The 27,228-nt window shown below is 44.7% G+C and overlaps 1 protein-coding gene across 8 annotated transcripts in view; it reads left to right on the top strand.

The window, feature by feature from the left end:
• LOC120991600 (protein BTG3-like) overlaps nt 1-27,228 on the top strand; it is a 171,130-nt gene that overhangs the window by 82,024 nt on the left and 61,878 nt on the right. For 7 of the 8 annotated variants that reach the window (XM_040420430.1, XM_040420450.1, XM_040420410.1 and 4 more), the window contains exon 3: nt 23,913-23,982. The gene's annotated coding sequence lies outside the window, so the exon portion shown is untranslated. Of the gene's footprint in view, nt 1-20,968; nt 20,981-23,912; nt 23,983-27,228 lie in introns of those variants that run through there. The other variant, XM_040420443.1, reaches the window with a different exon arrangement.

Here is a 27,228-nt window from a genome sequence, read left to right as displayed (position 1 = left end):
CACAGCACACTCCCATACAATCCACACCTCCAGTATACAGGTACCTCCTATATATAACACAGGATCCACCATGATGGACGTGGCTCCTCCCCCTCCCTGCCCAGTGACCTCTGCACACACAGAGCATGCTCCCAGCACGCTCCCATACAATCCACACCTCCAGTATACAGGTACCTCCTATATATAACACAGGATCCACCATGATGGATGTGGCTCCTCCCCCTCCCTGCCCAGTGACCTCTGTACACACAGAGCATGCTCACAGCACACTCCCATACAATCCACACCTCCAGTATACAGGTACCTCCTATATATAACACAGGATCCACCATGATGGACGTGGCTCCTCCCCCTCCCTGCCCAGTGACCTCTGCACACACAGAGCATGCTCCCAGCACGCTCCCATACAATCCACACCTCCAGTATACAGGTACCTCCTATATATAACACAGGATCCACCATGATGGACGTGGCTCCTCCCCCTCCCTGCCCAGTGACCTCTGTACACACAGAGCATGCTCACAGCACGCTCCCATACAATCCACACCTCCAGTATACAGGTACCTCCTATATATAACACAGGATCCCCCATGATGGACGTGGCTCCTCCCCCTCCCTGCCCAGTGACCTCTGTACACACAGAGCATGCTCACAGCACGCTCCCATACAATCCACACCTCCAGTATACAGGTACCTCCTATATATAACACAGGATCCACCATGATGGACGTGGATCCTCCCCCTCCCTGCCCAGTGACCTCTGCACACACAGAGCATGCTCACAGCACGCTCCCATACAATCCACACCTCCAGTATACAGGTACCTTCTATATATAACACAGGATCCCCCATGATGGACGTGGCTCCTCCCCCTCCCTGCCCGGTGACCTCTGTACACACAGAGCATGCTCACAGCACACTCCCATACAATCCACACCTCCAGTATACAGGTACCTCCTATATATAACACAGGATCCACCATGATGGATGTGGCTCCTCCCCCTCCCTGCCCAGTGACCTCTGTACACACAGAGCATGCTCCCAGCACGCTCCCATACAATCCACACCTCCAGTATACAGGTACCTTCTATATATAACACAGGATCCCCCATGATGGACGTGGCTCCTCCCCCTCCCTGCCCAGTGACCTCTGTACACACAGAGCATGCTCCCAGCACGCTCCCATACAATCCACACCTCCAGTATACAGGTACCTCCTATATATAACACAGGATCCGCCATGATGGACGTGGCTCCTCCCCCTCCCTGCCCAGTGACCTCAGCACACACAGAGCATGCTCACAGCACGCTCCCATACAATCCACACCTCCAGTATACAGGTACCTCCTATATATAACACAGGATCCGCCATGATGGACATGGCTCCTCCCCCTCCCTGCCCAGTGACCTCTGCACACACAGAGCATGCTCACAGCACGCTCCCATACAATCCACACCTCCAGTATACAGGTACCTCCTATATATAACACAGGATCCACCATGATGGACGTGGCTCCTCCCCCTCCCTGCCCAGTGACCTCTGTACACACAGAGCATGCTCACAGCACGCTCCCATACAATCCACACCTCCAGTATACAGGTACCTCCTATATATAACACAGGATCCCCCATGATGGACGTGGATCCTCCCCCTCCCTGCCCAGTGACCTCTGCACACACAGAGCATGCTCACAGCACGCTCCCATACAATCCACACCTCCAGTATACAGGTACCTATGCTGTTAAAGGGGTTTTCTGAGTGTTTTATATTGATGACCTGTCTTCAGTGGAGGTCTGACTCCCATGACCTCCACCGATCAGCTTTTTGAGAAGACCATGATGCCTCGGTGAGTACCGCGGCCTCCCCACAGCTTACCAAGCCCAGCGACATCCATTATAGAACGGCCGTGCTTGGCGTCGCTCACTTGAATCGGACTGATCGGCTCCTTGGCTACGTGATCGGTGAACGTGACGTTTCTGGCCTAGGGTAACCTGAGAGGAGCGTCACGGCCTCTTCAAGCAGCTGATCAGCAGGGCTCCCGGGTGTCGGACCTGATGAGCTATCCTAAGGACAGGTCATCAGTATCAAGATGGCCGCCCCATAATCACGTACAGAAACTGGTATAAAATATCTACAATCAGAAAATAAAAACAGATTAATAAAAAGTATCATTATCATTCTAGAAGAAAAAAATCTAGGTGGCGCGTTACCGTTAAAAAATAAAATTATATGATTTTATTGAATTTCATCACTTTTAATTACTGTAATTTTTAGAAATACGACACCTAAAAATATAGCAGGATAATGGGGTTTTCTTCCATCTTGTCACATGTTCTACAACGATGACTGACCGACATGACACTGGACGGGCGGTGACGGTCAAGGGGCTAATGGTCAATCAGCCATGAGACACGGCATTGTTCTCCACATATTGATTGTTCCAGGAAAAGGGATTTCTAATTGTTTTCTGTTTTGATTTGCAGCTTTTCATGCCCCCCCCCCCACATTACCCTTTGACCCCTGTAATTAGCTTAGGTAATTATCCTTAAGCCGATACAACCGTTCCCTGCTTCTAAGTTATCAATACCTGAAGCTTTCCTTGTAAAGATCTGGTCAATGGCTTTGATTTTATTAATTTCTTCCTGGACTGGCAAATTTTTTAAGAACATTTTTTTTTTTTATATTACAAAGCAGAATGATTTATAAAAATCATTTATTAAGTGGATTATTTATTAGTGATTTGTGATCCAAAACATGAGGAATAAAGGTCACCGCTTTTATGGGAAGCTGGATCCACTCTTTTTATTTTTAAATTATTTATTAGTGTATATAATGCTGTAGATGTAATATCTGTACTGATCAATTCCCCTTAAACAACAATTTATATATCTTTTATTTTAAAAAAAAATTTTTGTAGAATATCCCTTTATGACTGCTTTATTTTTAGTATTTCATTTTCTACGAATTTAGAATTTTTTTATTCGTTTATTATATTTTTAAATTTATAGAATTTTATATTTTAGCAGAATTTCCCTTTAAAAGACAGTTTAGTTTAGTTAATTTAATATTTTTTTATTTTTATTGTTTAGTAGTTTCCTATGAAACAACAGTTTTCCCTTTTTTTTTTATTTCAGTAGAATTTACCTCCAGCAACTATGAATTTTTTACTTCATTACTATTTTTCTATTTCACTAGAACTTATATTTCTGTTTTTGTACATTTTTTAGTTTAATATACTTTCCCTCAAACAATAAAATAAAAAACACTATTTTAGGGCCGGCCTTTCTATAAAATACAGACTAGTTTAACACGTTGCCTATAATTATCTAGAAATAGGAATCCCGTCTGGGCGGCAGGGATGGTGTTCCAGACTGGAAGCCTTTCACACCTGGCCGAGCTCAGTAGGTGTAATCTGTTCAGACAGGGAGAACAGGTCATTATGACAGGGGGTGCGAGGGTTGTGTTAAGGTTAGACTCCATGTCTGCTGCCATGACGACGGGGCCTAATAGCGCTCATGCCTCCTGGTCATATTGATTTAGGGCAGGAGAAAGTGACTTTCCTTCACAGCCTTTACCTTGTTTACCTTGTACGAGGCTCTGACCCCGCGCACAATACAAGGTCACAGCCGCATTCCTCTATATTACACCACTCTTTATACACGAGCCTTATCTCGCCACCAACATCCTGGTATTTATAGAGGTTTATCTGCTTTCTCGTTTTTTTTAGGTTCTACATAAGGTCAAGCAGCGGTGTATAGAGGTTTGGTCGAGCGGCAGATATATAAAAGCCCATTGTCTGTACCATGCACCATCCATATGGACTTCAGTGCCCCCGACATTGACCAACATTACATAATACTATATACAGTGGTCCCTCGGGATACAATACTCACAACGGGTTCTCCTGGGCCATCGAAACTCAACATACAATGTCTCAGACTCCGACCCAACCAGTCAATATGGCGGTTTCTCTAGTAAGACCCCTGTGTTGGCAGTCTAGTGGCTCCTCTTTACAGTACAGTGCGGTAGTGCATATGCTGTACTGCCCTCTATCTGTGCCGGGGTGAACTGCCCCTTTGGACGTCAGGTGAAGCCGACTCCATTTTGTTTTCCTGGTACAAGGTGTGCTATACAGGACCCCGAAGAAGCTCCTGCGATTTACAGCTTTCTATTGTGTCAGAGAAAACGGATCCGTCCCCATTGACTTGCATTGTGGGTCATGACGAATCCGTCTTGCTCCGCATCCCAGGACGGAAAGCAAACCGGAACATGCTGCGGTTTGCTCTCCGGTACGGGAACGGAATGCATTTTGGGGCGCTCCATTCTGTTCAGTTACAATTTGTCCCCATTGACAATGAATGAGGACAAAACAGAAAGTGTCTTTTTTCTGGTATTGGGACCCTATGAGGGATCTCAATACCGGAAAAATAGAAACGCTAGTGTGAAAGTAGCCTTATTAGATCGTAGTATATGTAGAGCGTTCCATCACCTTTCATATGTTTCAGTCCTCAATACGGCAGCAATACTGATGCTAAGGTCCTATTACACCGCCCAAACAGTCAATAGCGATAATCTGCCGCTAGGTGCCGCCAATTACCTGATGAACGAGCGGCTGGTTGGATCGCTGGTCTGGACACCTAAATCAATGTTTGCAGAACGCTTCCTTCCCGACAATCTTCTGCTCCACTGAGCCATGTAAAGGGGCCTTTAGTATACAGAGGTAATCGCTTATGCAGATTAGGCAATCAGGAGTCCCAGACAAGGAGTCCTGGTTCTACCTGTGTGGCTTCTCCATTATCACCCCCAACCTTGTTAGATAAAAGTTGGTCAAACCTGACAATTTTGGATCAGCTGGCTGATGTGTATCAACTCCCTCAAGCTTGGAGGAAAGATGGGGCATGTTGGATTTCAACGCACCCATTCCTTTATAAAAAAAACAGTGGCTTATTCCTCTCTTCCCACTGAAATCCACGCTCAGCCGGCTCCAGGAGGAACGTTTCGTTTGGAATGTCCTATGTGTGGTCTGGGTCGTAGTTTCATACTTTCAGTATCTGAAGATCTGCAGACTGGAGACCACTAACATAAATATCTGCTCTACCAAGGAGCTCTGGTGCATCCATCTAGGTGGGGACATACGGATAAGAGAGGGGGCCCCACAGCGAAGATCAAAATGAGCCTTCCCATATGGTGTGGGGTTTTACTGATAAGTGTCTGTCTCCACCTCTGCCTCTCTTCAATGATCCTTGGCCAGTTCCTCTTGAGATTCCTGCGCAGGTTCTCAGGGCCCCACAGCCTCCGTGGTGTATGTACGCCCTCTATCTATCCATCCGACTTAATAACGATATCTAATTCTTTCTGATGTTCTTGAAGGGAATGAATCACCTTTCCTTACTAATTAAATCCAGATACTCGTCAATATTCTGTTTCTCTAACCAGTTTTTATTTTCTGACTGTAGGTTTTGCTCTATTTTCTGTACATGACTATGAGGTCGGCCATATTGCCTGAGCGGATGTTAACAGCATTCAGAGTTTACAGTAGCCATGGGGCTTATAGGTGTCTGTAGACTGGAGGTGTGCATTGACTTCTGAGGTCATTGTGCAGGGAGGGTGAAGAGGTGAGCTGTGACTATCACTTATTGTGAATGGTGGATCTTGTGTCATTGTAGTCCCGTTTATGATGATGATGGAATGACTGCTGAAAAGTGTTCTGTACAGAACAGGAGATGTCAGTGACCAGATTGAAAACTGTAAGGTTTCAAGACATTTTTTTTTTAAATAGTGAAAAGGAAAATGTTTTTGAAATCCCCCAAAATTCTTAAAAATACTATGTTTATTATAACAAAACAAAAGATCATTTTTTGATGAAACATTCCCTTTAACAACTCAATGGACACCATAATGGGGTCAGTCATTGGCAGTGACTGCTCTGTTGTCCGAGGAGAAGATCAGAAACAACGTATGAACAACTTGAGAAAAAAATAATAATCCAATGATTATTAGTGAAAGTTGTCACAGGAAAAACATTTCTGTTTCCAGATAACGTTCTGCTCTTGGAGACAAACGGCCTTTCATGGCTTATTTACATAAGGTCCTACTTTTCGGAAGTGTTCCTTTTAAAGAATTTATTTTTCTTCTCTTCTTCTGGGGAATTTTAATGATTCACCGAACGTATTCCCACATTTCTCGAGGTCAAGGCTGCTCTGTTTTTATGAGATGCCAAAAATGAGGTTTACAAAGACACTAAATCCCGTCATCATCACCGCAAATGGGTGTGAGCAGAAAAACCAAGAATCGAGGGGCCCGATATTGTGAAATCGGTGAACGATGGGAGTCTTGTTACTACAAGGATTTGTTTTTCCTTTCTCCCGAATGGACCCATTTTATTTCCTTGTACCCAATGTTATTACATTTACATAAGTGATGCGGATCGGCTGCAGACACATTATCTATCCATATTTAGAGAGTATCAGATGTATGAAATATTAATATCCTATAGATCCAGGCTGTGCAGTCTATGATATTTTTGCTTGTGTCAGGTGGCAGGTTCAGGCTCTATGTCTAGGTGATAAATATTCTATGAGCAAGTGTCTGCTGCAGGAAGATGATGCCAAGGGAAGAAGGTGTTCGGAGGGAAACTGAAGGAATAGATGTACCTGGTCTGCATTGCTTGGACCATAGAAGTAGACCCTGTGGACAAGGTAGGGCAGGGGTAGCAGTCTAACCCTGGTCCTGGTTCTTGTGGGGGGGGCAAAGGTCCATCTACCACATATGAAGACTATAGTAGCACAGGCCCTTGCTTTGCACTGGAACCAAAGAGCTTTTAGTTGTTCCTCTGCCTGTGGGCCATATGAGGCAGGAAGGAAAAAGGAACCTGATTACAAATAGCCCCAATCTTCATCTGTGGTCCAGACTCCATGGCTTCTGCTCTCCACAGACTCCACAACATAGAAGAAGAGAACTGGCCCAAGGGTCATGAGGGTCATGCCATTCTACTACCCCCAATGGAGATGTAGGGTGCTATTGCTGTCTTCATATCAGTCTTCTGGGCTGAACACAGACATCACTTATGCTTTTAAGATCCACTACTGTTTGGGGGACACAAAAATGTGGGAATCTATACATTTTTGGAAAATGAGGTTGTCAACCCAGGTGCAAACAAGCAGTGGGTGTTTATCTGTCATGGTGTGGAGGCGCTGTGGTGGAAAGATAAGGAAACTCTTTTATTTGTTTGGCTTCACTACTTTTACTGGAGGAAAGAAGGATCGGACATTTTGGATTTCAGCATGCCAGATCCTTTGTTTTCATGGGGGATAAGCCCTCACCAGAGGTATCTTGCAGAGGCTTAGTCCATCTTCCCTATTGAGAACACATAGACGCTCGACTCGGCCGAGCCCAGCTCTGACTAGTGTTGAGTGAAGCAAGCTTCAGATGCTTCATCCTAAGTCGCTTCTTTCAAAACTTCAGAATAGTACTGTACGGAGATTCGTCTCTGTACAGTATTAGAATGTATGGGCTCCGATCAGCTGAAGTTAGTTATTCACAAAGTCGCGCGTGACTTCGTTGAATAACTTCAGTAGTTGATTTTTAAAGTGGAAAACCACTAGTGGAGGTACTAGTCAGAACTGAAGCCGAAGTCAGTTTCAAGTTTTAAAGTGGTTTTCCACTTTAAAAATCAACTACTGAAGTTATTCAACGAAGTCACGCGCGACTTTGTGAATAACTAACTTCGGCTGATCAGAGCCCATACATTCTAATACTGTACAGAGACGAATCTCCGTACAGTACTATTCAGAAGTTTTGAAAGAAGCGACTTGGGATGAAGCATCTGAAGCTTGCTTCGCTCAACACTAGTTTGTTCTAAAGGTGACCATACACATTAGTCTAAAGTTAATCAAAACAGAAGATTTCTACCAAAATGAACGTTCACCGGTTTAGCCGACCAATGACAGACCACCATCACTAGAAAATGTGTAAGAGCTTACATTCAAAGAAGATCATTAGTGAACGAAAGATCTTTCTTTGAAAGGAGGTTTTCAGAAAGATCTTTCAGCCATCGTCCAGTTTCATTGATCATGTATGTACAGTTTGAACAACTGTAAGGGTCAGTATGGAGTAAAGTGTGTATGGCCGTGTCTCCGAAACAAACGTTCAAGCGATGATTGTTTGTTCAACTAGTGTTCAACCATCAACCAACTTCTATCTAATGAGTATGGCAACCTTAAGGATAGACCATCAATGTACTTCCAGTTCTGGCGAGATGGCATTATGCCAATATGTCTTAAAGGGGTTTGCCAATTGGTAAACATATTCCCTATCCAGGATAAGGAATAAGAACCTGATCAGTAGGGGTCCGACCGCAATGACCCCCACCATTCATGAGAACAGCAGTCCTGTGCCCCTGTATAAAGGGTCCAGTATGCATTCTGCTGCCCCATACATTCACTATATGACTGCCAGCTTCTTTTGGACATAGATGAATGGAGCAGCAGCACGTATCTTCATCCAGCCACTCTACTCATACAAGTGCAAGGGACCCCCCAATTCTCATGAATTGTGGGGGTCCCAGTGGTCATACCCCGACTGATCAGATACTTATTCCATATCTGGTGAATGGAGCATACATTTCTTATCTTGGCACAACCCCTTTAATATTACATCCTATGGCGTAGCATGGGTAAAAAGGTCCTAGCCTCGACCCACACCAGATGTATGTGGGCAACTGAATCATAGTTGGCTGCATCCACTACACCCTTTACAAATATAGAACATGTTTGTGTATGACTATGGGCCACCCAGTGGAGCCCTGGTGTCTGCCCAGGTTTGCCTGTACTGGTGCCAGCCCTTGTTCCAATGGGGTTACTGGCAGGCATGGCCTATAAGATGAAGCGAGCAGCTACTAGTACACAGTGTAATACACATGGTCACATGGCGTTCACATGGAGATTAACGTTTGTCCCCCAATCTGAGACGCAGACAACCGGTTTCCTTTTTCAATGAAGTAACCTTTAATGCTGAGGCCAGAAAATCTGCGATAGGCGGATAGGATCGCCAACGCCCAGGTCAGGGAGGGGAATATTTAAGCTGGAACCAGAACTGTTATTATTTTTCATTTTTGCCTCCTCTTGCAGAACATCCATTCCACCCACAGCTCCGGTTCTCCTCACACACATTTGGAATTCTTCAAACATTTCTGCCTTGAGAATTCAAGGAATGTTTTGACTCTCTGTAAGAATGATCCACCACACCCGAGAGGGATCGGCTCTACAGCCCGACCAATGTCAGGTCGATCCAAAAATCAGCTCCTTGGGGGAGGGAGATACAAAAACAAGGGCAATAATAGATGGGCTTGTAATTTGGAAGGGCCACTAAATGTATAGGAAACTTTAAATTTAGGTCCAGTGAGTCGGGAATCTTAAAATGGTGCGGTACCCAAGCAAATCGACACATGCCAGACCTAGAACAAATCAGCAGGATAAGTTCAGCAGAAAATCTAAAATTAAAGTTCCTAATATCAAGCATTTAAAGGGGGTTTCCATCAGAAAAAATGATGTGGAAACAGCTATTCGCAAAAAAAACATTTTAGTTATTTCCTTTTATTCAAAATGTCTCTTCCTTCCATGACTTTTGGGGCTCTTCTGCTGTTCCTGGATGGTCACTGTGTGTCGACAACGGAGAAAACGGCTCCCCTTCTCTTATCTGTTGAAAGGTCATCATGGCAGGTGACCCACGGTGTTTGGCTCCTCTTCCAGACATCATTCCAGGTCCTTCTGTCTCTGAAGTGGCCTCCCCCTGTACCGTCAACCCGGCTGCATCATGTATTATGTGACTGCCAGCAGCATCATCTGCCTCAAATATTATATGAGCTCCCCCCTTAGCTGCGTGACGTATACATGTGACCGTAGCTCATAGTGAACTAAAAACATTGCACGATGTTGGATGAAGAGGGATTGCGTCACATCCATATTGGTGTCCTGTGCTGTCTCCAGCTGGACCGGCACCGCACCAGTAGGATTTCTGAGGGCATATTACCTCTACTATATATTTTGACAAGAGGTTTCTCAATTACGTGTTCATCATTTTTGTGACTGACTGCATCCATTGTGCTGCAGGTTATTTTCCAATAGTTTGTGTATTGTCCAAGAATCTGGGTCCATAGTAGGAGGAAGCTTCATTCTGGTCATTTGTGCAGCAGAGGAAGGCTGGGTTTGGTTTCTTCAAGGATCTTCTTGATTGTTTTCATGATTGTGCACAGTTTGTAAAAATCAGTACCAATAATCAGTCAGTACTAATACCCACATTCAAAGGTCTTATCTTATTCACACTTTCGTCAAGGCCCATGGAGGACACATATTGGGAGATTGATAGCAATGGTCTAACTGCCGGGACCCCCGTGATCAGGTGTTATCATGTGTTATGTTGTGACTGACCCCATCCATCTTGTGGATGGATGATTTCCAAGCATTCCTGTCTAGTTGAATAATTTGGGTCCATAGTAAGACGAAGCTTCATCCTGGTCATTTGGGCTCCAGTGGAAGGCTGTGTTTGGTCTATTCGAGGATCTTCTTGTTTGTTTTCATGATAGTCCACGGGGTTCTGAAAATTCTCCATCAGTACCAACAGTCAGTACCAATACTCACTTTCAAAAGTCTTACTCAAACTTTGATAAAGGCTGACGGAAGACGCATAGTCGGAGATTGATAGCAGGGGTCAAATTGCTGGGACCCCTATGATCAGGTGTCATCACGTGATGGCAACTATTGAGGTCAATCTATAGACACAATGTGATGCTTAGAGCTGCTCTTAGACATTCTTTGGCCAACTTAATATTTAGGCCAGTGTAGACAACCATCCATAACATGTATTATGCCCTATATGTGATGTGCACAGCTCATCATCAAATATTATGCCTTGGTCAACACTTACATTCAACCAATGGTCATAGGCTTTCCAAAATTTGGCCATCTTCCCTCAGTAAACTTACGCTTTTGCTCTTCCAGTCTCCATAGAATCAGATGATCAATTAGATTTATGTAAGGTAAGACATATCTTCTATATTTTGTAGTAAAGTAGAGGCTCAGTCTCTGAAGGGAGAGCATAGTCCTAGATGTACAATACAAGACCAAACCTCTACCAAATCGACACTGTAGGGAAGGCTCTTCTTGCATCTAGACGTAGACTGTTAGAAGGTGCAGTCCATCATTTTGTTGCACGCTTGAGGTTCGGTAGTTATGCTGCAAGCCCTCGGGGGAGCAGAGCTGAGGATGGTAATGGTAGTGCCTCTAGCTACAATAATTATTTTCAGTGGCAATCCTCACACTGATGCTCCCTAGGGCAAGGGCAGTAATAGGAGGGTGCAGCATTTCTTTCTTTGGGGCACACCATGATGTTGGGGCTCCTGTCTGATAGTAGTTGGGGTGCCCTTGGTGCTATGAGTGTTGTAGGGGTGTCAGGCAGGAGATGTAGGTGCAGTGGTTGGCGTATGGTGCAGGAGTCAGTAACCAGGCCGGTATAGAAGATAAATGTCTCTCTTTACTGTGCAGGATAGGAGTTGTAGTAAATCCAACGGTATCAAAACACAGTTCCAAACAATTCTCAGTGCAAATCTTCCCAGACAGCTATGTATGGATATAGGCCAGGATGGGGATTGTAGTACTCCTTCCCTCTATCTCTCCAAAGTCTCTTTCTGCAGAATTCAGGGCTTGTAATAATGTTCTTACAAGCTTGACTGTAATTCCCAGCTGAGGGGTACAGGATTATGATACGGTGGGCCAGACTGTGTCCACGTGTGAAGGGAGTCTTAGAAATGTCCCTCTCTGCAGTAAAGTGACTTCCTTACTGACTGACTCCAATGGAGTTCTGCACCTACGGTTGCATAGTTAATAAGAGATGGCTCCATCTAGTCCAACCTAGACACTTTCAGCAGGGGGGCTTCATGAAGACAGTAGGGTCCATCCCCAAGTCACCTCCTTGTGACCCAATGACGTCACTTCCTGTGACCTAAGAACTCTAGTTACAGGGGTCTATGTAAAACAGGCATCACTATTAGGGTCCATTCACACGTCCGTAACGTTTTTTGCGCATCCACGGATCCGCAAAACATGGACAGCGGCAATGTGCGTTCCGCATTTTGCGGACCGCACATTGCCGGCACTAATAGAATATACCTGTTCTTGTATATTCATGATGTGTACTGAAAGCAATAGAATCATATTATGGTGTTCCGGTTACGTTAGGGGTTGTAGTGCCCTACATTTAGAGTATAATAAAGTTATATTATGGTCAGGTCATGTTGGGGGTTGTAGTGTTCTATCTATACAGTAGTACAATAGTGTTGTATTATGGTTAGGTGCAGTGCTCTATATGTAAGGCCCCTTTCACACGGGCGAGTATTCCGCGCGGATGCGATGCGTGAGGTGAACGCATTGCACCCGCACTGAATACCGACCCATTCATTTCTATGGGGCTGTTCACATGAGCGGTGATTTTCACGCATCACTTGTGTGTTGCGTGAAAATCGCAGCATGCTCTATATTCTGCGTTTTTCACGCAACGCAGGCCCCACAGAAGTGAATGGGGCTGCGTGAAAATCGCAAGCATCCGCAAGCAAGCAAGATCGGGATGGAGACCCGATCATTATTATTTTCCCTTATAACATGGTTATAAGGGAAAATAATAGCATTCTGAATACAGAATGTATAGTAATATAGCGCTGGAGGGGTTAAAAAAAATTAAAAAAAATTTAACTCACCTTAGTCCGCTTGATCGCGGCCCGGCATCTCCTTCTGTCTCCTTTGCTGAACAGGACCTGTGGTGAGCATTCATTACAGGTAAAGGAACTGTGGTGACGTCACTCCGGTCATCACATGATCCATCACATGATCTTTTACCATGGTGATGGATCATGTGATGACCGGAGTGACGTCACCAAAGGTCCTGTTCATGTAAAGAACGCTCACCACAGGTCCTGTTCAGCAAAGGAGACAGAAGGAGATGCCGGCAGCGCGATCAAGTGGACTAAGGTGAGTTAAATTATTTTTTATTTTTTTTAACCCCTCCAGCGCTAGTTTACTATGCAGTCTGTATTCAGAATGCTATTATTTTCCCTTATAACCATGTTATAAGGGGAAATAATACAATCTACAGAACACCGATCCCAAGCCCGAACTTCTGTGAAGAAGTTCGGGTTTGGGTACCAAACATGCGTGATTTTTCTCACGCGAGTGCAAAACGCATTACAATGTTTTGCACTCGCGCTGAAAAATCGTGGGTGTTCCCGTAACACACCCGCACATTTTCCCGCAACGCCCGTGTAAAAGAGGCCTAAAGGTGACTACACACATTAGACAGAAGCTGGTTGATGGTTGAACAATCAGCGGTGAATGATGACCATACCTGTACATATTTCAGTCCATATTGGCCGTTACATTCGTTCAATCTTTCTGGGGACCTCACTTCATTTATAAACCATCTTTCTTTGAAAAAAAGATCTTTCATCTATCAGACAAAAAGATTAAACATGGCCGACTTCTTTTCAAACGATAATGGTCTGACGTCGCTCAAACAATCGTTCATTGTTAATTTCACCCCAAGAACATACATTTTGGTCGAAATCGTCTGTTTTTAATCGACTTTATACTAATGGCCGCCTTAAGGGATCCAGCGGTGAGATCAGAGTCACAGATTCCGAGTGGATTATTTTCTCTGACAAGTGTTTGGGACATTCTGCCGTTATTGTGGGCTGTGCGGGACATTCCTGCAGGGGGCAGCGCTGCCGCTCACTCAGGATCAAAGGCCCCATCAAACCTTGGCATAAAAACAACTCTCTCTGTCCTGGTGTTTTCACAGCTCCCACCCTGCTCGACTTCCTTACCTTTATTCATCCCACTATTTCCATGACTAATAGGTCTGCCAAATACTAGTAGACGGCGGCCCATGAGTAAGAGTCCTCGTGTCGCAATCATCGAAGGGATTGATGAGTTACTCTCTGGGTTTAAAGAGATGAACAATTTCCAGGCTTCATGTTTTTCACATCAATAATGATGGTAAAAAAGGGGCCATAAAAATACAGTCTGACCTATAGCAAGACCTGGGGCTCGGGGGGGGGGGGGGGGTACGAGGGCTTAAACAGGCCTTAGCACGTATGATGGGTTCATTGCCCAGTGGTGACCCCAATGTCGGCGTAGATGCAGATATTGAAGATGCTTGCTTTAGTCCTTGGACTATTTACAGTGAATGTCCACCTCTAGATACCAATACAAAAGTCTGTGCTTAGATGTCACAGCTCATCTGACACAAAGCTCCAAATCCTCTGCTTAGCCACAGCAAGAAATGATAATATCCTGTACTGCTAGCAGTCACCACTAGGGGGAGCTCAGCAGCTTCCTGTATATGATTCACACATTACACTCAACAATAGCACAGTATGCTGTGAGCTCCCCCTGGTGGTGACTGCAGGCAGACAGATTTCTACCATGCAGAAGTACGGAGCTCCAATCACTTGGGCGATCCCTTATATTACAGGTTCCTCTATAAGAAGCTGATCTCATTGGGGGTCCACAGATTTCTCTCAGTTCTGCTTCATGACCCATACACAGATTGCCAACTAGGCATCATAGGGCATCTACAAAGCCGCTGACCCTGTGTAGTCTGGTCATGGAGTCATGCTCTCCATCTGTCCTCTACTTCTTGGTAACCTACAGAATGTGCATTAGCATAAAGCTGGGAAGAGAAGTACAAAGTAGGACTCCAGGACCAGACCACTCACTGTTTGTGATCTGTTACCATGGAGATGGAAAGGTCTGCTTAGAGCTATACACCCAAAAAAGATCAGACTGTTTTGTTTGAACTTCTGGACAATCTCTGTAATATAAATGCCTAACAGTAGGAGATATGAATAAAAAAAAGAAAAGAATCAATGTTCACCAGTAAAACGAGGGTCCCTTGGGTCTGTCACACACAAACAGGGGTAGTGCACCTTCCCGAATCCACTATCCCGACCCACGTGCGTGTTCACTCTAGGCAGTGACCCCACAACTGGGCGGTAGTCCCTACGCTGGAATACCTGCAAGGACAACACGCAAACTGGGAACACCAAACAGACAAACAATCAAAGAGTAGTCGTACGGTAAAGGGTGACGAAGGAGTACCAAAAAACGCCAGAAGCAAACAAGAAAACCAACAAGCCAGAGTCAGAACCAGGAGATCAATATAATACCAAACCGCCAGAAGCCAAAACATAGTCATAATGCCAGTCCAGAAATGGGGAGTCTTCAGTAACAGCAGAGGGACAGCAGGGACAGCCAGAGGACTAGGAATTCACTGGCACCTGCAGACACCGCTCTTATATAATGTGGCGGCAGCAGCCTCATGTCGGCGTCCCCGTGCGTCAGGCGGAGCATCGCAGCTCTCTGGAGTCCCGGCATACCTCATCATTGGCCCGGGGTTCAGAGCACAGGGAGGGCCACACAGCTGATCGGGCTCCTCTGCTCCACAACAGAGTGAATCTTTCTTTACTTTGTTGCAGAGATGATGTGCCATATATCCGTGTGACTACTGCAGATAATCACTGGCCCCATCAGTCTTGTACTGTACAGGCATCACCACTGAGGCCAGTCATCGGCTGCAGCAGTCACGAGGAGGCATCAGCAGAATAGGGAGTAGGGAACTCATTTTTCTAATCCAAATTTTGGAATTTCTTTACATTCTTTACAACAAATAGCAAGAACCATAAATAATTGTAGACTGTGGGGGATAAGAAACTTCTGACTGGAGGACACAAGAAGTTTCTTAAAGGGGAATTCCATCCTTCTCTTATGACATTTTGGTCTTTCCTATGGGGCCTCTGCTTAAAGATCTACAGTGATCTCAAGGGTGGAAACTTACCAGTCACAAAGTGTACATTGTGTGACAGGACTAATTATTGTGGCATTCCCATCCATGGGGAGTATTTTCTATATTTTACAGTATTTATCTAATATCTATCTATCTATTATCTATCTATTATCTATCTATTATCTATCTATCTATTATCTATCTATTATCTATTATCTATTATCTATTATCTATCTATTATCTCTTATCTATCTATCTATCTATTATCTATTATCTATCTATTATCTATCTATTATCTATCTATCTATTATCTATCTATTATCTATTATCTATCTATCTATTATCTATCTATTATCTATCTATCTATTATCTATCTATTATCTATCTATTATCTATTATCTATCTATTATCTATTATCTATCTATCTATCTATTATCTATCTATTATCTATCTATTATCTATTATCTATCTATTATCTATCTATTATCTATTATCTATCTATTATCTATCTATTATCTATCTATTATCTATCTATTATCTATCTATCTATCTCATATCTATCTATTATCTATTATCTATCTATTATCTATCTATTATCTATCCATTATCTATCTATCTATCTATTATCTATCTATTATCTATCTATTATCTATCTATCTATCTATCTATTATCTATCTATCTATCTATCTATCTATTATCTATCTATCTATTATCTATTATCTATTATCTATTATCTATTATCTATTATCTATCTATTATCTATCTATTATCTATCTATCTATTATCTATTATCTATCTATTATCTATTATCTATTATCTATCTATTATCTATCTATTATCTATACATTATCTATTATCTATTATCTATCTATCTATCTATTACATAGGTATCCATTCCTCTGTGTCACATCTAACCATCTATCTCAATGCTGGCGGTTTGCAGTCACACAAGAATTTAATTAGACGCAGAGTTTTGGTTTGTGATGTTTTTGTAGAATTTTTGGCTCTTGCGGTTTCTCTTTGAAGTTCTCGGGGTGAGGTGTTATTTCTAGCACATTCCCATTTAGAACCTGAAAATATTAGAAAAGAAAACATAAATATATATATTCTCCTCTCTTCTATAGCGCTGACCTATCCTGCGGCGCTGTACACATTATCATCCCTCGCTCTCCTGTAGCTCCCTATCAGAATGTCTATGGAGCGTGAGAGGAAACCCCGCAAACACGGGGAGGACATACAAACGCCATGCAGATCTCGTCCGTGGTCGGATTCGAACCGAGGACCCCAGCGCTGCAAGGCACCAGTGCTACCCACCGAGCCTCCGCTAACCACTGAGCCTACAAAGTCTTGGTTAAGGGCTCGGCTACACAACAATATTTGACGATAATGACAGTCAATGGTGTCGCACTGCCACAAGCTTCATCTGTGACGTGACACGCTGCCTGGAGGGATTTTTGTGCGACTGTCGCGTCACAGCGCGCTGCAGTGCAACACCATTGACCATCATTACAAAAAATGTCACGCGACAAATGTCGTCGTTTAGTGGAGCCCTAAAACAGAAAACCTGGGAGCACGGAGAAAACACCAGGACTCCTGTCTGAGTCCTAAACATATCCCCACTGAAGTTGGGCCCTTGGGCCGGTTGTTCCACCCCTCGCACACTCAGGTTCACACCAGCCAAGTGAATAGGATCAACACGAGACCCTCCATTTCCGTAGACCCCACTGCAACGGCGGGGATCATGACTTGCACAATCACTGTTGCTCATTCGATCTGTCATTCCATATCTGTCCAGCGTGCAATGAAATTACGTGTTGTCGCTATAGTAACCACAGCGGCAAAACACAGGCATTGGGTAACGCAAGGATTGCGCTCTTTGCTAAATAATTGCAGTGACCTGCTGGTAGATACAAGATCTACTGACCCAGAAGTGAAATGAGGTCGGAATACTGTGGACGACCCGTTGTGCCATCTGTGGCTTGTGAGATGAAGTGTAATTACTGGAGAGACGTGTATATGGCATCAATAATATCTGTGCAGGAACTGAACAAGCAGGGGGTGCAATCCACAACTTACATGGGTTTCCCAGTATCAAAATATTGACGGTCGGTCTATACTCAGGAAAGGCCATCAATATCAGGTCAATATCTCTCTACAAAGAAAAAATTTTGGGAATTGAGTCAGCACAACCTGTATATAGGTGCAGATCACTATGGCGAAATACATATACAAACGGAGAATACAAATGTGATCGCACTCTATATCCAGCATTCTGCCCTGCCTCCATGCTGGATGAGACATTGGTAATAAGCCACTCACCGCGTCAAGGTCGCCTCCATTGAGTGGTCCCTATCACTAGTTCCTACCTGTTTATGGGCCATGACAGCCACACAAAGTCCAGGGAATGCAGGTCAGCGTGAACGCCAAGCACACTCTGCTTTTAACCCCATCCGGTGCCATTACAGCTTTCATCGGATCCAGGGATGCAAGATGCTTGGCGTGCACGCTGACCTGCATTCCCTGGACTTTGTGTGGCTGTCATGGCCCATGAACAGGTAGGAACTAGTGATAGGGACCACTCAATGGAGGCGACCTTGACGTGGTGAGTGGCTTATTACGCTTTGGCCAAAATGTACACCAATGTCTCATCCAGCATGGAGGCAGGGCAGAGTGCTGGATATAGAGTGCGATCACATTTGTATTCTCCAATATCTCTCTACTCCTGCCAGTTTACATGGCCCGTCTATCGGCACGCTGTCTTCTTCAAGAGCGGTGGTGCAGACTATCGCAGCTTCATCCAGTTCCATCTGAATAGGACGGCTGTATAATATGCTGCACCACTGCCGTTAAAACAGTGACCAGTAGTAACAATAGCAAGAACGCCATGGCCCCTGTTCAATGGCAGGGCTACCGAGAGCTGGACCACCACCCATCTGATACTCAAGGCCTGAGGACAGACCGCTGATATTCTGACCCTGGAAAACACTTTAATGTGGACAAAGAAAGAAACAAGCCCATTTACTAAACTGTAGGATAAAGTGTATATTCTACACTAAACACCAAGTTACATACAGAATCAGTATATACTCCAGAGCTGCACTCACTATTCTGCTGGTGCAGTCACTGTGTACATACATTACTTATCCTGTACTGATCCTGAGTTACATCCTGTATTATACTCCAGAGCTGCACTCACTATTCTGCTGGTGCAGTCACTGTATACATACATTACTTATCCTGTACTGATCCTGAGTTACATCCTGTATTATACTCCAGAGCTGCACTCACTATTCTGCTGGTGCAGTCACTGTGTACATACATTACTTATCCTGTACTGATCCTGAGTTACATCCTGTATTATACTCCAGAGCTGCACTCACTATTCTGCTGGTGCAGTCACTGTATACATACATTACTTATCCTGTACTGATCCTGAGTTACATCCTGTATTATACTCCAGAGCTGCACTCACTATTCTGCTTGTGCAGTCACTGTGTACATACATTACTTATCCTGTACTGATCCTGAGTTACATCCTGTATTATACTCCAGAGCTGCACTCACTATTCTGCTGGTGCAGTCACTGTGTACATACATTACTTATCCTGTACTGATCCTGAGTTACATCCTGTATTATACTCCAGAGCTGCACTCACTATTCTGCTGGTGCAGTCACTGTGTACATACATTACTTATCCTGTACTGACCCTGAGTTACATCCTGTATTATACTCCAGAGCTGCACTCACTATTCTGCTGGTGCAGTCACTGTGTACATACATTACTTATCCTGTACTGATCCTGAGTTACATCCTGTATTATACTCCAGAGCTGCACTCACTATTCTGCTGGTGCAGTCACTGTGTACATACATTACTTATCCTGTACTGATCCTGATTTACATCCTGTATTATACTCCAGAGCTGCACTCACTATTCTGCTGGTGCAGTCACTGGGTACATACATTACTTATCCTGTACTGATCCTGAGTTACATCCTGTATTATACTCCAGAGCTGCACTCACTATTCTGCCGGTGCAGTCACTGTGTACATACATTACTTATCCTGTACTGATCCTGAGTTACATCCTGTATTATACTCCAGAGCTGCACTCACTATTCTGCTGGTGCAGTCACTGTGTACATACATTACTTATCCTGTACTGATCCTGATTTACATCCTGTATTATACTCCAGAGCTGCACTCACTATTCTGCTGGTGCAGTCACTGTGTACATACATTACTTATCCTGTACTGATCCTGATTTACATCCTGTATTATACTCCAGAGCTGCACTCACTGTTCTGCTGGTGCAGTCACTGTGTACATTACATTACTTATCCTGTACTGATCCTGAGTTACATCCTGTATTATACTCCAGAGCTGCACTCACTATTCTGCTGGTGCAGTCACTGTGTACATACATTACTTATCCTGTACTGATCCTGAGTTACATCCTGTATTATACTCCAGAGCTGCACTCACTATTCTGCTGGTACAGTCACTGTGTACATACATTACTTATCCTGTACTAATCCTCAGTTACATCCTGTATTATACTCCAGAGCTGCACTCACTATTCTGCTGGTGCAGTCACTGTGTACATACATTACTTATCCTGTACTGATCCTGAGTTACATCCTGTATTATACTCCAGAGCTGCACTCACTATTCTGCTGGTACAGTCACTGTGTACATACATTACTTATCCTGTACTAATCCTCAGTTACATCCTGTATTATACTCCAGAGCTGCACTCACTATTCTGCTGGTACAGTCACTGTGTACATACATTACTTATCCTGTACTAATCCTCAGTTACATCCTGTATTATACTCCAGAGCTGCATTGACAAGTCTGCAAGGATTACAGTAGTAATTTCTTAGTTCACCCTGCTTGTTCAGTGTCTGCACAGACTTTGTTATAAATCGCACAGTACCAGGGGGCACCCACCACAGCAGTCATCGGATGTTGGAAAAACAGGCTGTCAGACTACACAAAGAAACTAAAAAAGCTGTTACAAGAGTGTCCCTGATGACATGCTTGCTTACTGTTTCCAGTGATAACCAATATATATATGGTAATTATCATGTGCATACATGCAGTCATATGACTAGGCCCAGTCATCAGTGGTCTCCTACAGTGGGGTCTTTACTCGAGCGCCATGTGTCTGATCTCAGAAACAGAGTGTACAAGGGAAGCTGCAGCCAGTCACATAATTCTGCTGTAGGAGCCGCTGCAGGGGAAAATGTAGTATTACATGGCGGCCAGACAAATGACTGAGCGACCATGTAGTACATGGACAAGCCAGTGTCTGCTCCTCCAAATGCACTGAAGGCGGAGCCTTTATTATAAGGATTAGTGTAAACATGGTTTGTTCTGCCCAGGAGGAGGTGGAGCTTCACTGTGTAGTGCTCTCTGCACAGCCCCTCCCTTCTGCTGCAGTGGTCTCCTGGTTGGATGCCACAACTGTCACTCCGGGCAGATGGGAGGGGCTGTGCAAAGAGCTCAGTGCAGAGAGCACTTCACAGTGAAGCTCCGCCTCCTGGACATAACCTGGCAGAATTAAACTTCATATTCACACTAATCCTGATAATAAAAGCTCCACAAAAGCTATGTTTGTCCTGTTCTCCCTTAGCTAATGCTGGCAGCAGTTTTGCACGGTCAAAACTGCTGACAAAGTCCCTTTAAGAGGTGGGAAATCACTGTAGCTCCTAGAAAGAACTTCCCTTTAAGAGAGACAACATCCTGGACATAATTACCATTAGTGAAGCCAACGAGGAGAACAAATAGAAAAGCCATTTGACAGTGAGACTGAGAAAAGACGCTGCGATCATGCCAAACGTAGAATGTGCATCGCTAATTATCTCGCCAGAGTGCGGCTCGCCGGTAATGAGACAATCTGTCTTCCAATTAATGACATTCACACTGATGAGGACGAACTTCCAATAAACCATCCAGACATTAGAAGAAGCGCCTGCCACCGCATGTAATCATATGGACTATGGGGGTCATTTATTAGGACGCCGCTCCTACCCCTTTAGCTGGTGGTGGTTTGCTCCAAATTTATGTTCAAGCGCCGGCCTCTACCTAACTTCGGCGCATCCACCGCCTGTCTAAATCTGCGTCAGCTCCCTTGCTGGCGTAAATTTAGACAATTTTCTACCCCCTAAAACAGGTGTAGAAAATGATGAATGAGACGGACGGCCGGCCCCTTCCCCGACACCTGGCGTGAGCGGGAAAAGCCACAGATTGCGGCACGTATAACCTACGCGCCGCAATCTGCGACAGATATACTCCAAAAAGTGGTATATATGTGTCTGGTTGGCTGAATCTGATGTGACCATGGTGGACTGGGCGTGGGTGTCTATACCGGTGGGACGCCCTCTACATATGGTGGAGGCGTGCCTATATAGACTGTAATGGAGGGAGGGCCCGAGAGTGCCCACAGATAGTGCCCCGGGCAAAACTAAGCAGGCCTTGGCTCAAGCACGACGGCATTCTGGGCAAACAGACATGCCATAGTTTTATTCCGGCTGCCTCTCGGCACGTTTGCCGTGCAGCGCCCGGACCTCCGGCCTGCCCCCATTATAGGACATGGGGCGGCACGCGCGCACTAGCGGCAGCACGGATCCGGCATGCTGTTCAGAAGGCTGCCGCTAATGTCAAGAGCCCAATTACAATGAGACCCTGTCAAACAGCTCCTGAGATCGAAGCTCCTCAACCTCTATTTAATTTCACCCCGTAGAGCCAGGAGACACAGCTGAAGAAGCTCTACAGTGGTGAGGACTGCATCAAACAGCATCCCTTATCTCAGCTTCCTCAAGCCCTAGGAGTGTGGACATTAGGTTTAGGCCTCATGCACACGACTGTTCTGTTTTTTGCGATCCGCAAAAAACGGAAGCCGCCTGTGTTACCTTCCGCAATTTGCGGAACGCGCGCCGGCAATATAAATGCCTAGCGAGGACAAGAATAGGACATGTTATATTTTTTTAGCGGGCCCGCGGAACGGAGCCATGGATGCGGACAGCACTCAGAGTGCTGTCCGCATCTTTTGCGGCTCCATTGAAGTGAATGGGTCCGCATCCGAACCGCCAAAATGGCGGCTCAGATGCGGACCCAAACAACGGTCGTGTGCATGAGGCCTTAGGTTGTAGTCACACTTGAAATTTAGGGGTTTTTGTTCAATCGATGATGTGTTGAAAACTCCCACATACTGGGGCACCTTCATTTTCTGTAAGACGATGTTTTTGACATTCCGGATTTGTTTTTGAAAATTTTTAGCAGATGAAAGGCATCGTTGAAAATCTGTGAATATAACGATCAATGCATCATGATTATGAATTGTGACGAGAATGTCCTAAATGTTCCACCCACAGTCCAGGAAGCTGAGATATGAGGAGATGTTTGTTGGGGTCCTCACACTGGAGTGCAGCCAGTGAAATGGAGGGTGCACTGGGAGCACTGGTGAGTCCTGACAGATCAGAGCTAGGCGACAACAGACAGTTCCCTACATCTCAGCGTCCTCAACCTCTATGGGGGAGTTTGTGGATATCGGGGTGAACTGCATCTCAGTCTTTAAAAAAAAATAAAAAATTAAAAGGGAAAAAATAATTATTTTAGATAAATAAAAGTAATTAATTACGAGCCATTGCCGATAATTATCAGTAACATATATATATACTTCACCTATATCATGTTGTTGCTTTCGACGACAGTCGTGCACAGAGCAGTAGGGGCCCCATGGCAAACGTTTAAAGTGGCCCTATGCTAGTTTGTGAGGACAGGATAGCCTGCAGGTTCACACAGCCCGTAGGAAGGGGATGGGCGCAGGGTCAGGGGCTATGTATGTGCTTTTATCACATGCCCATTTTTTCCGATGGAAATTCTTCAGCGGAAAAAAGATAACAAACTCCGTGTCCTGTTGTGACCGCGGCAGCAGCTCCCCCCCCCCCTACAAGAAGAGGACATAGACGACTCGTAGCCGTCACCACTTATAGTGAAAGAAGGATCTAATATCTCCCATGGTGCAATGACCCAGAACGGTGGAGCTCATTCTATTCTCTTGCTTTTTTACAGAATTGAAGATCCCGCGTTACGTGTTTGGCACATGAGTAACCGGCCAGCAGAGCGCCATCACACAGGCCAGGTAAATGGTCCAAATTCCTTTTTTGATGTGTCGCCTGCACTTTTCCATCTCGGCACTAGAGGGCGTGAGGTCCTCACTGTTTCTCTTCCAAATAAAAGACCCTATAGAAGGTCCCATCTTATACCATGGAAAATTGCTTACCAATTATCAAAAACTCTGGATTATTGATGTTGTAGAAGGTAGACCTCCTCCAGGAACACAGGACATAAATATGATAATCACGTTGACATTCTGTGTCAGATTTACGATGCATTCAGGAAGTCTTCAGGCCCTTTCACTTTTCTCAGATTTTGTTATGTTGCTCCTTGAGCTAAAAAAAAAAAGAAATCCCATTTCCCCGTCAATCTGCTCTCCGTCCCCCATAATGAGAAAGTTCTTTTATTTTTTTTATAGAAACGTTTTTATTAAAAAAAGACAGACTAAAATTCCGCATGGACATAAGTATTCAAATCCTTTGCTATGACACTTGACATTTAGTTCTGGTTCCTCTCATTTCTCTTGATCATCTCTGAGATGTTCTACACCTTGATTGGAGTCACCTGTGGTAAATTAAGTGGACTGGGCATGATTTGGATGACAGAGCCCTGTTTACATAAGATCTCACAGCTGACAATGCATCAGAGTAAACACCAAGCCCTGAGGAGGAAGAAAGAACTGCCTGTAGAGCTCAGAGACAGGATTGTGTGGAGGCGCAGATCTGAAGAAGGGGACAAAAACATTTCTGCTGCACTGAGAGTTCCCCAGAGCACAGTGGTCTCCATAATTGGCAGAAGTTTGGAACAACCAGCACTCTTCCAAACTAATTAATCGGTGAGAAGGGCCTTAGTTGACCAAGATCCTAATGGTCATTCTGGCTGAGCTCCAAAGATCATTTGTGCAGAACAGAAAAACTTCCAGAAGGTCGACCATCACTGCAGCCACCGATCTGGGCTTTATGGCAGAGTGACCAAAAAGAAGCCTCTCCTCGGTAAAAGACACATGAAAGACGTCAGGAGTTTGTAAAAAAGCACCTAATGGGCTCTCAGACTGTGAGACACAAGACTCTCTGGTCTGATGAAACCAAGACTGAACTTTCTGCCTCGATTCTAAGCGTCATGTCTGGAGGAAACCAGGCGCCGCTCATCACCTGCCCAAGACCATCCCTACAGTGAAGCATGGCGGTGGCAGCATCATGGTGGGGGCATAGGGAGACTGGTCAGGGAGAAGGGGAAGCTGAATGGAGCAAAGTAGAGAGATATATTCTTAGTGAAAACCTCATCCAGAGCTCAACGAAGTCCTGGGTAAAGGGGCTGAAGACTTATGTCCCGGGTAAAGGGGCTGAAGACTTATGTCCCGGGTAAAGGGGCTGAAGACTTATGTCCCGGGTAAAGGGGCTGAAGACTTATGTCCTGGGTAAAGGGGCTGAAGACTTATGTCCTGGGTAAAGGGGCTGAAGACTTATGTCCTGGGTAAAGGGGCTGAAGACTTATGTCCTGGGTAAAGGGGCTGAAGACTTATGTCCTGGGTAAAGGGGCTGAAGACTTATGTCCTGGGTAAAGGGGCTGAAGACTTATGTCCTGGGTAAAGGTTCTGAAGACTTATGTCCTGGGTAAAGGGGCTGAAGACTTATGTCCTGGGTAAAGGGGCTGAAGACTTATGTCCTGGGTAAAGGGGCTGAAGACTTATGTCCTGGGTAAAGGGGCTGAAGACTTATGTCCCGAGTAAAGGGGCTGAATACTTATGTCCCGGGTAAAGGGGCTGAAGACTTATGTCCTGGGTAAAGGGGCTGAATACTTGTGTCCTGAGTAAAGGGGCTGAAGACTTATGTCCTGGGTAAAGGGGCTGAAGACTTATGTCCTGAGTAAAGGGGCTGAAGACTTATGTCCTGGGTAAAGGGGCTGAAGACTTATGTCCTGAGTAAAGGGGCTGAAGACTTATGTCCTGGGTAATGGGGCTGAAGACTTATGTCCTGGGTAAAGGGGCTGAAGACTTATGTCCTGAGTAAAGGGGCTGAAGACTTATGTCCTGGGTAAAGGGGCTGAAGACTTATGTCCTGAGTAAAGGGGCTGAAGACTTATGTCCTGAGTAAAGGGGCTGAAGTCTTATGTCCTGAGTAAAGGGGCTGAAGTCTTATGTCCTGGGTAAAGGGGCTGAAGACTTATGTCCTGGGTAAAGGGGCTGAATACTTATGTCCTGGGTAATGGGGCTGAAGACTTATGTCCTGGGTAAAGGGGCTGAAGACTTATGTCCTGAGTAAAGGGGCTGAATACTTATGTCCTGGGTAATGGGGCTGAAGACTTATGTCCTGGGTAAAGGGGCTGAAGACTTATGTCCTGGGTAAAGGGGCTGAAGACTTATGTCCTGGGTAAAGGGGCTGAATACTTATGTCCTGGGTAAAGGGGCTGAAGACTTATGTCCTGAGTAAAGGGGCTGAAGACTTATGTCCTGGGTAAAGGGGCTGAAGACTTATGTCCTGGGTAAAGGGGCTGAATACTTATGTCCTGGGTAATGGGGCTGAAGACTTATGTCCTGGGTAAAGGGGCTGAAGACTTATGTCCTGAGTAAAGGGGCTGAATACTTATGTCCTGGGTAATGGGGCTGAAGACTTATGTCCTGGGTAAAGGGGCTGAAGACTTATGTCCTGGGTAAAGGGGCTGAAGACTTATGTCCTGGGTAAAGGGGCTGAATACTTATGTCCTGGGTAATGGGGCTGAAGACTTATGTCCTGAGTAAAGGGGCTGAATACTTATGTCCTGGGTAAAGGGGCTGAAGACTTATGTCCTGGGTAAAGGGGCTGAAGACTTATGTCCTGAGTAAAGGGGCTGAAGACTTATGTCCTGGGTAAAGGGGCTGAAGACTTATGTCCTGGGTAAAGGGGCTGAAGACTTATTTTAGATTTTCCTTTTCAATAAATAGGCTAATATTATATTTCTCACCTTCGTTCTCGCTTTCTCATTATGGGGCATTGAGTGCAGAATGATGGGGAAAAACTTAAATTTTTCTCAACAAAATGTGAAAAAGTGAAATAGGTGGAAGACCTTCCAAATGTGTTGTTAGTGTTAGACTATGGACCTGCTGGACTGTGGGATGTCAGATCTGTCTAATATCTCCTGTCCGTCTGTCTATGTATTTCCCCCGGCTATCTCCAGCAGTCGTATAGTGGTGAATAGAGATGAGCCAAGTTCTTTAAAAGTTCGATTCAGCTGCTGCTTCGACGAATTTTACCCAAAAATTTGCTTTGTGACAAATTACTTCATCACAAAGCGG

The sequence above is a fragment of the Bufo bufo genome, chromosome 1, assembly GCF_905171765.1.
Source record: "Bufo bufo chromosome 1, aBufBuf1.1, whole genome shotgun sequence".
Taxonomy (NCBI): Eukaryota; Metazoa; Chordata; class Amphibia; order Anura; family Bufonidae; genus Bufo; species Bufo bufo.
This window is presented reverse-complemented; position numbering and strand designations above follow the sequence as displayed.